The sequence below is a fragment of the Hemiscyllium ocellatum genome, chromosome 6, assembly GCF_020745735.1.
Source record: "Hemiscyllium ocellatum isolate sHemOce1 chromosome 6, sHemOce1.pat.X.cur, whole genome shotgun sequence".
Classification (NCBI taxonomy): Eukaryota; Metazoa; Chordata; class Chondrichthyes; order Orectolobiformes; family Hemiscylliidae; genus Hemiscyllium; species Hemiscyllium ocellatum.
Window position 1 is genome coordinate 110,014,843 of NC_083406.1, and position 13,984 is coordinate 110,028,826.

The window sequence follows — 13,984 nt, forward strand, 5'->3', positions numbered from 1 at the left end:
ACAATGCCACAGCACCATCAGATGACATTGGTTGTGTTTTGTCATAGGGCATAATCATGTGACCTTGCCTACAACTTTATTTTCCTGCTTCCCTCAAACTTTGCCTTTTATTGGATTTAGTTATTTGCGCTGACTGTCTGCTGGTATGTGAGCCTGGTGCGCGAATCACATATGAACCAGATCTAGTCCTCACCTGAGCCCATATCACACCATCCCATATTTGTGTCTGCATCAAGACAAAGAGGCAGCATATATTTTTTACTTGTCTCCTCACCTGAGAATAGTGATATTAATTTTCACACCTGCACTGGGGAACTGTGATGGATTTAGGAGTCCAATCAAACAAATTGCAAAGACCACTGGTCTGATACGAAAACTAGTTCAAAAATTAAAGAGCGTATAGATCTTAATCTTGAAGGGTTGGAAATGTAAAGAGGGTGAGGTTTACGTTGCAGCTGTGCAGAGCTCTGGTTAGACCTCCATGCAAAGTTTTCTGCAGTTTCAGCTTTGGTTGGTCCCAGTCAACTCTATCTGCCAGAAGATTGTAAGGATTGCAATGTACCTATACCTCTCCCAATGTCATCTACTGCACCCGTTGCACCCGGTGTGGTCTCCTCTACATCGGGGAGACAGGACACCTTCTTGCGGATCATTTCAGCGAATATCTCTGAGACACCTGCACCTACCAACCCCTTTGCCCCGTGGCGGAACACTTCAACTGTCCCTCCCACTCTGTCAAAGACATGCAGGTCCTGGGCCTCCTCCACTGCCAAACCGTTACCACTGGATGCCTGGAGGAGGAATGCTTCATATTCTGCCTTGGCACCCTGCAACCACATGGGATAAATGTGAATTTCAACATTTCCACATTTCCCCTCCATCCACGTTATCCCAGTCCCAAGCCTCCAACACAGCACTGCTCTCCGGACCTGTCCATCACTCCATCCTCTGACCTATCACCTTCTTCCTCACCTTCATCCACCTATTGCTTTTCCATCTATCTTCTTTCCAACCCCACCTTCTCCCATTTATTTCGTAGCTTGGAACCACAAGTCTCAGTCCTGACGAAGGGCTTATGCCCGAAACGTCAATTCTCCTGCTCCTCGGTTGCTGCCTGACCTGCCGTGCTTTTCCAGCTCTAGTGTCTCGAGACAGAAGATTGTAAGGTCAAGTCTGGCTGTAAGACTGGTGCAAAAAACCATGAGGTATAGGAGGTATAAGTGTCCCCCGCTGTATGAAAGTAGAATGTTCCTATGAAACTGTTTGTAAGCTAAAACGGCATAAAGCGAGAAAGCAATTACAATCAATTTAGATGGGAAAAATTTTGAATGTTCCCAGACCCAAAAAATAACCTACAAATCATACCAAATGCCACATAAAACCTAAACTAATACTAACATCTAGTAAAGGTCATTGGAGGTTGGAGTAATGGGAGATGCAGGATACCTTCGGATACATCTTGCTAACGGATGCACAAAATAAATCAAGATTAAGGACAGATGCTCACAGGTACAGTTCAAAGCTATGGCGGCTTGATGCTGAGTGTAGTTCTGGGAAGATGCTTGGCAATACAACCCTTGTTGTACTTCTTTCTGATTAAAGTGAAAATCCTCTTTTGGTTAGTGAAAGTAGGTCTTTTCTCAAAGCGGATTGGCTTAAAGCAACCATTCGAATAGTGGGGGATATCTATATTCTAGGTGGAGTCTAACTATTGATCTTTATTAATCTTAGCAAGACTCCCTATTTTTATTATCTATTACCCTTGAGATAAAGGACAACATTCCATTTCCCGTCCCTGTTACCTCTTAACTTGTGTACTAACTTTCTGAAGACCCCAATCCAGCTTTGCTATGGCTTTCTGTAGTCATTCTCCATTTAAATAATATTCAACTCCTTTATTCTTCCCGCCAACGTGCGTAATCACACATTTTCCCACATTAAATTCTACCTGTCAAACCTTTTCAACTCGCTCAATCTGTTTATATCTCTTTGTACACTGCATTATCCTTAACTCCCCATCTATTTTCATGATCCACAATCTTGGCTATGGTCCATTCACTTCTCGCATCCAAGTCATTAATATATATTGTAAATAATTGCGACCCCAGCACTGACTACTGTGGCATTCCACTCATTACAAGTTGCCATCCTGAACTGCCTCCCTTATCTCCATTCTGTTTTTGATTATTTAGTCAACCCTTTTTTCCACCCTAATTTAGTTCTGCCCAAATGCTATGCTCTGTTCTTATTAAGTGACCTTATGTGCGGTACCTTATTGAATGCCTTTAGAAATACAAATATATTCTTTTTTCTGCTTCCCCTTTATCTATCCTTTTTCATTCTTGCTCAAGAATTCTAATACATTTTAGTGGGTATAATTTCTTATTCATGAAAATATTATGACTCTGTTTCATTATTTTGTGTATTTCTAAATGCTTTGCTATAGCATCCTTTATAACAGACTTTAACAATTTCCCAATGAGAGATGGGAAGCTAACTAGCCTGTAGTTACCTACTTTTTCCTGTCTCCCTCTCTTTTTGAATAAGGATATTATGTTATATATTATGTCTCACAAGATTACCACCAATGTCTGCACAGTCTCTGTAGCTACGTCCTTCAATATTCTAGGTTATAATCAAACAGGTCCATTATCATCATTGATCATAGAATCCCGACAGTATGGAAACAGACCATTTGGCCCAATAAGTCCACACTGGACCTCCAAAGAGGTACCCACCCAGACCCATTCCCCTACCCTATTATTCTACATTTACCCCTGACTGATGCACCTAACCTACATTCTGGGCAATTTAGCATGGCCAATTCACTGAACCTGCACATCTTTGGATTGTGGGAGGATACCGGAGCATCTGGAGGAATTCACGCAGACGTGGGGAGAATGCGCAAATTCCATACAGATAGTCACCTGAGGCTGGAATCGAACCTGGATCCCTGGCTCTGCGAAACAGCAGGGCTAACCACTGTTGATATTTCCTCTCACCTTTTGCCCCCCTTAATTATTTACTATATTTAGAAAGCTATTCGTGTCTTCTCTCCAAAGTCGAATGCAAAATATGTATTCGGCTCCTCTGCCATTTCTTGGTTCTGCATTGTTATTTCCCCAGACTCATTCTGTAAGGGACCTATGTTCACTTTCTTTGTACATATTTTCCTTTGTACATATTTTAGAAACTCTTACTATCCAATTTTATACTATTTGCGAGTATACTTGGAAAGTTTATTCACTTTATTTTTAAAAAAAAACTTCCCTAGTTCTCTGGCATAATCTTTATCATATTGTACTTTTTATTTCTATTTAATTCATCCTTAACTTCTTTGGTTAACCTTAATGTATTAATCCAGTTCCTACAATCTTATTTTGACACTGGAGATGTATTTTTTTGTGACTCATGAACCATTTTCTTGAAAGTCTGCCATTGCTCATTTCCACAAATCTTTTTTCCCTGTCCATTCAAGCCTCCCTCATTCATTTGTAGTTTTCTTATTTAAGTTTAGTAGAGTTTGTCTGACCTAAATTTTTCACTTTTAAACTTAAGTGCTAAATTCTACCATGCTTTTGTCATTGATATCTAGAAGATGTTTTACTTTGTGATCATTTATTACACCTGCCCCATTGCACATTACATGATCCAGAATTGACTGTTCATTATTAGATCCAGAGCATATTGTTCTAAGAAACCTTCCTGAGTATTCTCTATGAATTCTTCCTCGTGGTCAATTTTACCTACTTGATTTTCTCAATTTACATTAAGATTAACATTGCCCTATGATTAATCCACAGCCTTTTTTTTGTAGGATCCAATAATCCCTAATTTATTCATTGTCTTACTGTATATCTACTGTGAGAGAGCTTATAGCACATGCCCACTTGTGTCTTCTTCCCCTTGCTATTTCTTACCTCCAGCTATATGAATTCCACATCTTCCAATTCAAAACCATTTCTTGCAATTGTATTTATTCCATCTTTCCTTTCTGTTCTTACAAAAATCACATACTTTTGTCCAAATTTGATCTCCATATATCCGTGTGTCCATAATAGCTCTGATCATTCCCAACCCCATCACCTCTGCTCCCCTCTGCACCCTCCCACCCCCACTCCAACATCCACCATTTTGTTTAAAGCACTGTCTACAGCCCTAGCAACACAACTTGCCTGGGATACTTGTCCCAGGAGAGACAATCCTTCATAGGGCTTATTTATCCTCTCAGTTGGATATAATAGACATTTTGGCATTCTTTCAAAAAAAGACCTGGGGTGTTATTACAAGGTGGTGACCATTATTTATCCTTTGACCAAGGTCATAGATATTGATCAACACCAAACATTGACTGGCTGCTATCATGCTGCTGTGTATGGGAGATTGTTGCATAAAAATTAGCTTCCTCACCAACCCTAACCCTTAATCTTACCCAACAGTGATTACTATCCATTGGTTATGAAACATTTTGGCTTTTCCTGTTCTCTATCAATGCAAGTCTTTCCTTTTCATTCAGTCCTGGGCACTGCATCACAGGAAGCATATAATGACCTTATAATGGACTGGCTGCAGGGCAGATTCATAGGGAAAGGACTGGAGCTAAAAGGCTTAAATTATGAAGACAAGTTGTACATACCTGCTTGTATTCCCTTGTGTAACAAGGAACTTAGTTATGTGTTTAAGAAGACTAAAGGGTTTTTAGAGTAGCTGGGAAGAAACGATTTCCTCTGAACAAGGGTTTGGCTCATATCCCTCTAAACCATTCCCATTCCCATTCATATACTTATGCAGACGTCTTTTAAATGACACCTCCACCATTTCCTCTGGTAGCTCGTTCCATCGATGCACTATCCTCTGCATGAAAATGTTGCCCCTCAGGTCCCTTTTAAATCTTTCCCCTCTTACCTTAAACCTTTGCATTCTAGTTTTGGATTCCCCTATGATGGGAAAAAGACCCTGGCTATTCACCTTATCCATGCCCCTCAATATTTTATAAATCACTCTAGGGTTACCCCTCGGTCTCCGATTCTGCAGGGAATATAGCCACAGCCTATTCAGCCTCTCCCTAAAGCTCAAATTTTCCAATCCCAGCAAGATCCTTGTTAACCTCTTCCGAACCTTTCAAGTTTACCAACTTCATTCCTATAGTAGGGGAACGAGAATTGAATAGAGTATTCTAAAAGTGGCCTCACCAGCGTCCTGTACAGCTGCACATGACACCCCAACTCTTATACTCAGTGTACTGAACAATGAAGGCAAGTGTGTCAAACACTTTCTTCACCACCCTGTTTACCACTTCAAGGAACTATGCACCTGCACCCCTAGCTCTCTTTATTCAGCAACACGCCCCAGGGTCCTACCATGAACTGCACAATTCCTGCCCTGATTTGCTTTACCCCAATGTAACACCCTACATTTATGTAAATTAAACTCCAATTGCCACTCCTCAGCCCATTGGCTCATCTTATCAAGGTCCCATGGTAGTCTGAGACAATCTTTCGCACTGTTCACTACATCATCAATTTTGGTGTCATCTGCAAACTTACTAAACATACCTCCTATATTCACATCCAAATCATTTATATAAATGAAAAAAAGCAGTCACTCAGCACGAATCCTTGAGGCATACCACTGGTCACAGGCTTCCAGTCCAAAATACCACTCTACCACCCTCTGTCTCCTACCTTCAAGCCAATTTCATATCCAATTGGCTAGCTCTCCCTGTCTTCCATGTGATCTAACCTTGGTAACCAGTCTACCATATGGAACCTTGTTGAACGCCTTTCTGCAGTCCATATAGACAATGTCCACTGCTCTGCCTTCATCAATCTTCTTTGTTACTTCTTCAAAAACTCAATTAAGTTAGTGAGACATGATTTCTCATGGACAAAGCCATGCTGACTATCCCTAATCAGTTCCTGCTTTTCCAAATGCATGTAAATCCTGTCCCGCAGAATCTTAAGGTTGAAAATACTTTGTCATGACAAGATTAATGCTCCTGCAATGGTATTCAACATCTCTGGCCCAGAAATTGAACAGTTGAAACAGTCGAGTCTTACTGTTGTAGAGAGAATATTCAACCTCAAATCCTTTAAAGTGAGTGTTCTAGTGTATTAAGGTTCTCCGTTGAGTATGTATACTTGGGTGTTGTAATAAGGACAGCCTATTACTTCATATTTTTGCACATTTGCTGCACGTGACACTAGACTGCAAGAGGGGATTACATAAAACAAATGATGAGTTTTGATTTTTAACTCAGATTAAAAATCGCATAAAATCAGTGCAAACTAAGAAATGTCTACTGAGTTGTATTGTCTCTAAAAGTGAGCTGCATGGAAAGTATTGGAAGCAAATGTACATTTCTTGTATTCGACAGAAAGCTCTTTAATGTTATATGTAGATGCATTACATATGTGAAAATAAATGTCAAATTCATGGCAAATATTTAAACACCATCACTGTCTCCCTTTGAAATATATTGCATTCCATCAGAATCATTCTGGAAAATCAAATAACTAAAAAAAGTTATGACTAATTTTAATTTCCTAGCCTTATCTTTCCTGCTGTTTTCCCTGGTTTCCTTTGAATAGTGAGTGGTCAAAGTACCTAACAGAAGGAACTGTTTGGAACTGTAGTTATCGTGCACAGCTAGGAGAGTTAAATGAATGTCATTAGAGATATAGTGGTCATTAAACCCAGAGTCCTTGGATGATCATTCAACTTCATGTATGTTAATTTTAGTTCCTTATACATCAGATTCAAAAGGAGTTCCTCGATGCTGTAATCAGCTCTCATCATTTAAACCGAAAACACACAGTGAAAATGTGGAGACAAAAACAAATGGGAAGAAGCAAGTGAAACCCACAAGCTGTTAATGAATCTTCTTCCTCAAAGCAGTGACAGTAAATATAGTTAAAAATCACACAACACCAGGTTATAGTCCAACAGGTTTATTTGGATGCACTAGCTTTTGGAGCGCTGACCCACAACCACCTGATGAAGGTGCTGTTTAAGCAGTCCTGGTGTTGTGCAATCTTTAACTTTGTACATCCCAGTCCAACGCTGCCACCTCTAAATCATAACAGTAAATATAGGCCCAGATCTTTCGGCCTCTGGAAGTTTGGCTATCACATAAACAGACTCTGTAGGAATTGTTCGGGAGCTCTGAATATATGATCAGTAATTCTGCTGCTTCTCTGGACCTTGTGAAAATATTTCCAACTCTGACTTGAGAGCCAGAGACATTGAATGGGTCTGACTTTCTCACCCACCCCAGTCCGATACCAGCCCCTCCACAGGAAATATTAGGCAGCCAAAGGCCTAGTTAAACTCCTGAATCACAAAGGAAGCTGCAAGTTCCCACCTGGAACATCAACTCCTCTTCACCTCAGATACTGCTTGACATGCTGTGCTTTTTCAGCTCCACTCCTCGTCCACTCCTGAATAATATATACAACTGGCATTCCACCCTCACCTTCCCCCACCCGCGCCATCACAATACCAATTACTCAGATTGACGACACCCCTTGACCTCTGGAGCATACACCTGACAAATCCCTAGACTTCTTCTGACTTGTTTCGATTAGAACCAACCCAACGCTTACTGATCCATTTTGACTAGCACCTTGGAGAAAGTGAGGACTGCAGTTGATGAAGAATCAGAGTCGAACAATGTGATGTTGGAAAAGCAGAGCAGATCAGGCAGCATCCGAGGAGCAGGAGAGTTGACGTTTTGGGCATAAGCCCTGCTCCTTGGTCAACCTCCCCCACAACTTGATCTGACCATCATCTAATGTCCCTAGAAGTGATGACCATCCTCTGAAAGAATAAATTTAGCTTCCAATCTGACAGACCTAACTCTCACCCTAATTTGATGAGCCCTGAACTGGATAGGCCTTTCTGACCGAGGTCATGGACCCACTTACTCACCTCAGCAATCAATTACCCTATCCACATGTCTCTCTACCAGCATCACCTACTTGGCCCCTTATCAAATTCACTCCCGACCACACTATCCACCTGCCTCCCTATACACTTGCCACTCTATCGCTTTGTTACTTAACATTTTGCCAAGATACCCAGCTGCCATGCAGCCACCCTACTCACCTGCCACATTACGTTCTTATTTACTCAACTCTATTACCCAACAAAAAATTCACCAGGGCTGCTTAGACAGCATCTTCCAAATCCATGACCATCTAGAAGGACAAGGGTAGCAGAAACATGAGAATGCCCCCACCTGCAAGTTGACCTCCAAGCTTTTCATCAAACTGACTTCAAAATATACATTGTGCAGTGTAGCTGGCTCAAAATCCAGGAACCCCCTCCCTAATGGCATTGCGTGCCTATGTCCAGCACTTAGACTGCAGCGCTTCAAGAGGGCAGCTCACCACCACCTCCTCAAGGGTGACTAGGGAAACACAATAAAAAGTTGTCTAGCCAGCGACACCTACTTCACAGGAGGTGAATATAAAAATCCTTACCAACTTCTTCCCTTACCGATGTACGTTATCCACCCCCTTACACACTTACCCTCCCTGCATAACTTTTCAAAGAAGTTTTTGGAATTTTGGAATTCATTGCTTACTGGAATATAGCAGCTCGTGATTCTACCAGATGTTATGGATTCCATACACATTCTGTGTACTGCTCCCTTTTGGGATCACTGCATTGTGTCAGATCTGAAGGATTTTCCATTGGAGGATCACTGAGTAAAATGTTGGGAATGTCAGTGTGTCGTGTTTTTTTTTGTCTGATCACCATCAGGAGTAGAGTTTCCAAACCTGGTTGTATAGTCTAGAAAATAAAATGTGTGGTGTCAGATTTTTCTATTAACATGGAAGCATGAGAATATAGAAAAAGGAGCAGGAGTAGACCATTCAACCTCACTTATGCCTGTTCCACCAGTCAAACAACCATGGTTGATCTGATAGGAGCTCCAAACCAATTTCCTACATGACAACCATTATTTTTGACTCCAAGAAAATCAAAACTCTGTCTAACTCATCCTTGGATATATTCAATGATTCAGCTAACACTTCTCACTGGGAGGTGTGCGTTAGGGGTAGGAGAGTGGGGGCCGGTGGTGGACTGTGGTATGATGGAGGGTGTGGGTGGGAAATAATTCCACATGATGGCAATGTTAACTTTGCTTGTTACCTCTGTGGAAATAGTACAACAAGTGAAAGCAGTTACAGTTGTGCCATTGCACGGTTACCTTAAGGGAAATGATATTTTGCTGCCTGTCACATTATTGAAAGGCAGTGAACTATTAAAAGATGTATTTATGAAGTAGATAGTAAATAAATTCATCATGGAAAACTAAACCTTCTTTAGCTTAATATATTCTTCATCTTAATGATCTGAAATTGTTAATTACATCAACCAGCCTCTGAAATTGATGGTTTCAAATGTGAAGGCTCATTCCTTCAGATGTTGATTTTATTTTAAGTGTTTTAAGAGTCATGGGATGATTTAAAGTTTTTTTTTACCCCTTTCTGTCCATGTCTCAACCCAATAGGTCTTTGCCTCCATTTATTTTTCTTTCAGTATCTGACTCAATGTGGAATTCACGCATTCAAATCATTCTTCTTTCTCCATTGTTTGGCGTTAATTATTTAGTCTTTCAACATTATCAGTTGAGGAGGAAGTAGCTGCTTGCCCTGTTCACACAGGCCACTGATACCCTGCTTCACTTACTGTAATGTCATCACTTCACACATTTAACAATTTGTCACACAACAAAGAAAAGGGTGCAAGGGCAGGGCTGATTAACACAATTGAATGAAATCTGGACCATTAGATATTTTGATAGGAGAACCTAGCATCAAGTGGCATTAAGTATGCTGGAGTTCCTTGTTGCTATACTGCATATTGCTGGAGTTGCTGACAAGAAAGTAAGGTTAGTGAGGTTGGGACCTATTGCCTTAAAACATCAAGAGCTATGCTTCTTTAAGAAAGTTTTATTTTTAAAATTCAGTATTGCTTTGCCTGCTGATATTCTACAAAAGCAAAAACACGTTATCCAAATAGTGAAGTTAAATTAAAAGCAAAGACATTAATGCTTAGGTAAACATTTAGAAATATTTGAACTTCTATGAAGTAATGCGATGGCCAACATATCAAAGATTAGTTTAAAGATGTATTTATTTTTTGTCTACATCAGTGAGTGACTATATCCAAAACAGATTCTCTCACCACATAGTTTTATGTGTTTGATTGCCACAGAAATCCATCTGACGTCCTCCAGTTTCTCCCTTTGAGCTCAGATGAAAATAACTTCTTTTTGTGGGGATGATGAGTGGCTTTTGAAATGTTTTACATTTGCCTGTTCTGCAGAGTGGGATGTTGAATTTGATGAAGAGTATGCCTGCCCAGCTTCCCCAACTGTCAACCATCATTCCATTTCCAGGTGGTGACTAACTCACCAAGGATTGTGGCTATTTTGTGATTTTCACTTTGAATGATTTTGAGTTTGGGTACTTGGAGATAACTGACTCGTTATTCAAACGAATATATTCATAGTGTGCATTTTTGCAATCAAAATTGGAAAAAGTGAAGTAGAATTCTCTATCACTTTGATATTTAGATCCTTCAAACACTCAACTGAGTCTCTGAAGTAATGTAGGCCATCTTAATATAAGCTGTATTTAGTTTAAATAATGCAATAAACTTCATATTGATCACTGAACAAGACTTTTCTAGTTAGAACCGAAAAAAGGCTACCCTCATCTACGTTGGACCATTTCATGTTTGGAGGAACCCAGTCTCACAATGTGGTCTGCATTGTCTAGTGACACAAGTGTACCTTGGCCACAGTGGAGTGAATAGTGTTGATCAGCACTATTAGTAAAGGATGCCAACTGAGAGAAATCAGATTTCAGGCCTTCAAAGGAACAACCAGTTACAAAATACTACTTGCCATTGACCAAGAGACTTCAAAAGGGACAGATTCTGCTGATTGCTGATGAGAGCAAACTTCAAAAACCTCGTGGCAACACTCACCACAGAAGAATACTTTAGGGAAAGACCGGGGAAGCTTTTCAGACTTGGCAGAAGGTGTGCTAGGACGAAAGAAAGCTTGCAGATTTAAGTTCGATGTACAGGCTGCACTGAAAAAATGTTTGTCTGTGGAAATGGTCTCAAGATTGAGTTGTGCCACAGAAGAGACCAAACATTAAGGATTGAGTGATTTGAAGCAAAAAGGTTTCTTGTAAATAAAGGGAAAACTTAAATTGCATGCTGAAAGGGCAATAATTTGAAGTTGCAGCTTTGATTAAGCATCATTACCATTGCGCATGAGAGCAATGAAACCAGCTGAGAAAATGAAACTAACAGAACTACGAGAGACAGCTTACAAATTGTAGGTGGGGAGAGCTGGGGAAATTGCTAAATAAGCCATTTAAGCATTGAGCCATTTAAAGAAGTACATGGTTCTGGTCTAACACAGAAGTGTTTGTGAGAGATGAGGAAAAATCAGTGGGATCCTCAGTGAGCATGGAAAAATGTCAAATACAGACACAAAAGGTGGCAAAACCTCCATCACTGTTGGGAAAAGCAGGAGAATTTCCATTGTAGGCACAAAGGATGGAAAGTCCTCTTGGATAGCAGCAAAGCATGGGAGAACATTCCAGCAGAATCAAAATTGTTAAAGAAGATAAAATAGTGGCATCAGAAATAATATTTCCAAGCAACATTAGTTTCAGAGATGGACAAAATAGAACATAATATTTGACACACTGCAGAAAACAATAGCTGAGCTATGGAATACCTTTCAAACTGGTCACTAAGAAAGAAGCTGAACAAGTAAATGCACTTTTGTGCACAGTTGAAAGTATAGGAGATGGTATAATTGCTTACCAAGTTGCAAAGGAATCATCTGACAAACTTGAAGAGATACTGAAAGCCCTTGATAATTATTTCAACCCCAGAACTAATAAAATCTATGAAAGACCAAGATTGTATAAAACAACACAACATCCAAGTGAATCCATAAATGTTTCAACATTCATCTGTACAGGTTAGTGAAGATGAAGCTTTGTCAGATTTCTTAAAATCTAAAGAAGATGTGACTGCAGAGAAAGCTATTTGGATGGTGAGGAAAGCAGAGGTCTGGAAGAAAACAAAAATAATCCCAAATGGGTAAGAGAAAAATTGGTCTTAGAATCTATTAATTTCTTAAGATATAAAACCATAAATTCTCCACCCTCTGGTTAAAGAATGTCTGCCTCAACTCAGTTCTAAAGGGTCGTCCCTTCATTCTGAGGCTGTGCCCTCAGTTTCTAGTTGCTCCTTTGAGTGGAAACAACTTCTCCATGTCCACTTATTCAGACTTCTCAATACTCTGTAAGTTTCAATTCAATACTCTCATCCTTCTAAACTCTATCAAGTACAGATTCCTCAACTGCTCCTCACATAAGAAACTCTTCATCTTTTGGGTTCATTTTGTAAAACATCTTTGTCCACCCCCACCCCCCTTCATGGCCAGCATACCTTCCTTAGATACAGGGGCCGAAACTGCTCAGACTATTTCAAATACTTTATGACAAGAACCTTATATCGCTTCAGTAGTATATTCTCAAGCCTTACATTTTAGCTCATGAAATGCATGCTATACAGCATTTGCTGTCCTTTGATAACTGAACTGGATGTTAACCTTAAGAAAATCATTATCTTGGACTCCTAAATCCTTTGTATGACCATGTACTTTCTTACACTGTATCTATCTGCCACTTTTTTTTCCAACTGTTTTAGCCCATCCAATGTCCATTTTTGCTTTTCCCTTATCTTTTATATAATCTAAAAAAACTCCTGCAATCTCCTTTATATTACTGGTTAACTTATCCTCATATCTCATCTTCCCCCTCAATTATTGCTTTGTTAGTAATCCTGTATTGGTTTTTAAAGGTTTCCCATTAATCTTTACAACCTTGTTTATTTTGCTTTTGCAATTATGCTGTCCCTGACTCTCCTCGTCAGGTATGGTTGCATCATCCTCCCTTTAGTATGCTTCTTCTTTCTTGGGATGAATTTCTGCTGTGCCTCTCAACTTATCCTCAGATACCCCTGTCATTGTTATTCCATTGTCTTCTCAGTAAGGCCCCCACCCCCTCCCAGCTAAAGTTCCAATCAACTCTGGCCAGCTCCTCCCTCATGTCTTTGTAATTACCTTTAGATTAGATTAGATTACTTACAGTGTGGAAACAGGCCCTTCAGCCCAACAAGTCCACACCAACCTGCCGAAGCGCAACCCACCCATACCCCAACATATACCCCTTACCTAACACTATGGGCAATTTAGCATGGCCAATTCACCTGACCCACACATCTTTGGACTGTGGGAGGAAACCGGAGCACCCGGAGGAAACCTACGCAGACACGGGGAGAACGTGCAAACTCCACACAGTCAGTCACCTGAGGCGGGAATTGAACCCAGGTCCCTGGCGCTGTGAGGCAGCAGTGCTAACCACTGTGCCACCGTGCACCGTACTCAATGTAAAACAGATTCCAGCTTCTCCCTCTCAAACTGCAGAGTGAATTCTATCATATTATAGTTACTGCTGCCTAGAGGTTCCTTACTCCCTTCAAGTCTGCCTCATCACCAAATTCAGAATTGCCTGTTCCTTCATGAGCTCTACCACAAGCTGTACCAAAAAATATCTTATTGACATTCCACAAATTCCTTTTGATTGGGATCTTCTACCATCCAGATTTTGTCAGTCCACAGGCATGTTAAAGTCCCCTATGATTATTGTAATGGTGCCTTTTCTATCTCCTGAATTATTTGCTGCCCCACATCCTAATTATTGCTAGCAGGCCTTAACATCATTCCTAACAGGATCTTTTTTCTTTTGCAGTTCCTCAGTTCACTGCCTTCTGACTCTATATCACCTCTTGCTATCGATTTAATTTAATTCCTCAACTCCTCTTCCCATTCTCTGCCTTTTCAACACGATATGTATCCTTTGATATTTAGTTCCTAGCC